Source organism: Lagopus leucura, unplaced genomic scaffold, assembly GCF_019238085.1.
Source record: "Lagopus leucura isolate 7727_CA_CO unplaced genomic scaffold, USGS_WTPT01 Super-Scaffold_73, whole genome shotgun sequence".
Classification (NCBI taxonomy): Eukaryota; Metazoa; Chordata; class Aves; order Galliformes; family Phasianidae; genus Lagopus; species Lagopus leucura.
The window spans coordinates 93,672,953-93,675,150 of record NW_024962252.1 but is presented as its reverse complement, the minus strand read 5'-3'; positions in this window follow the sequence as shown (position 1 = coordinate 93,675,150).

The following is a 2,198-nucleotide window of genomic DNA, read 5'->3' as shown; positions in this document are numbered from 1 at the left end:
CCTGTCTTACTGTCAAAAGCAGCTGACCTTGGCTGATGGGTTCCAAATGTGCTGGGAAACCACTGAAGGAGAAACAGATGGACAAGCAGTTTGAGAGCATAAGTTTTGTTTCCCCATTAAAGCAAGCTAAACAGCAGCTCCTTCCTACAGTCTCATGTCTCCCTTGGGTTTAGAGCCACAAACGCTCTAGGAAATGCTCCAATATCTGTCCTCTGGCAGCTGAGCTGCCCTCCTCTGCAAACTCAGGTTGTATTCCAGAGCTCTGCTCAAGGGATTATTTTGTCGTGCAGGGAATCTCCTCATCTCCTCCATTATCAGCACTGGAGTAATCTCCAGCCCTGAGGAACTGTTGCTGCTCTGCTTCTCTATCACAAGAAGGGAACGTCTCTGAGAGAATGCAGCTCAACCAGGGCTGGAGTAGTACTGCAGATGATGCTGTAGCCAAGCACTGCATACATTCAACAAGCAACACAGGTTGGTTTTGCTTTGTTTGTTTGTTTTGTTTTTAATATTAAATATTTTAAAAAAAAAGGGGGGGGGAAAAAACATGAAAAATTATGTTATAGACATTCTTCACAATATCTCTACAAAATATCAGAAAGAAAGGAATCAAAACACATACCGCGCTGATGCAAAGCAGCTTGGGCTAGTCACTTTCATAGTGTTTCCTTTTTATATCCACCATCGTTTTACCTTCCCTATGAACATCTGCCAATTATCCTCCTTCAAATCATAGAATGGCCTGGGTTGAAAAGGACCACAATGCTCATCCAGTTTCAACCCCCTGCTATGTGCAGGGTCACCAACCAGCAGACCAGGCTGCCCAGAGCCACATCCAGCCTGGCCTTGAATGCCTCCAGGGATGGGGCATCCACAGCCTCCTTGGGCAGCCTGTTCCAGTGCATCACCACCCTCTGTGTGAAAAACTTCCTCCTAATATCTAACCTAAACCTCCTCTGTTTCAGTTTAAAACCATTTCCCCTTGCCCTATCACCTCTCATTAAAAAAAGCTCCTCTTCACTGGGATGCCAACAAGAAATGAGCCCCTCATGTGCTGGCCCTATAACCTCTAATGAGCTCTGCCTCTCATTCTTTTTTTTCCTTTTGCTTCCCTCTCTGAAATAAAGAATGCTACATCTCAATACAATTCTGGAATGCTGTTTATTCCCAGTCTGTGTTGTTTCTATTTCTGTGCCTGCAAATACTAGCTACTTCTGGAGCCCAGTCTGAAAGAAAACATACCAGCATATGGCCAGTAAATGCAGCACGCTTGGCTCTTCTCTCTAAACCTTGATTCCCAGGACTTTGTCAGGGAATCAGTGCTGATTAAATGTGCCAGAATATTTGATTGCATTTGGAGGATCTGCAGATCATCCTTCAGAAAACTGGAAGCTGTATGGTGCAAGTTGTGCTTACACTTAAAAACGGCTAAAATACAACTCTGCCTCAGTTACTCCTGTCCCCTCTGATAGCTTTGCAAACAGCAGCTAATGGCGCTCGTGCAATGGATAAACATCTGCTGAAAGTGTGACTGAGAACCAGCAGGTTCATATCTGAGTGCAAGACTTCTTTGGGGTTTCAAAATATGTATTATCAAACACCTTTGAGACCTCAGCTCTCTCCTTCTGTCATTGCTGCTGCTGATGTTTCTTCAAGCCATGCCGGAAAATAGCCCTGCTGGGACTTTCAGCCTGGTGCGAAAGCTAATCACGTCCCCACATAACTCAAGGGAAGGCTTTGGAGAACATTTCTATTTCAATCACCTGACACAACCAGAATGAGTGCATTCGCAGCCGAAATCCTTTGCAATTTGTTTCCTCTACATTTCTTTCCTATCTGGAGTTTTCAGTGCTCTGTTCCCCTGAGCGCCCAGCTACTCAAGCGGCCTTGCATCTGCAGCCCAAACAGCCTCATGTGAGCATACAGCACTCCTTTCATCCCCTCCCAAATGCCACTCAATGTCCTCCTGCTCCCCAGTGCCTAGAAGACAAGCTGGAGACACTGCACCATTTTGTCCTCGTGGACATGTTTTTGGCCACACGCAGCTCTGACAGGACTGGAGATTGCAGTCTCTTGTTGGAAATAAAACGAAAAGCTCTGCCAAAGCCGGCAGTGACTAATCCACTCAGATAATTACTTATGGGACAGATGACTATGATTTTCATAACCCAATATTCCCCGTGAACCACTGTGACTGA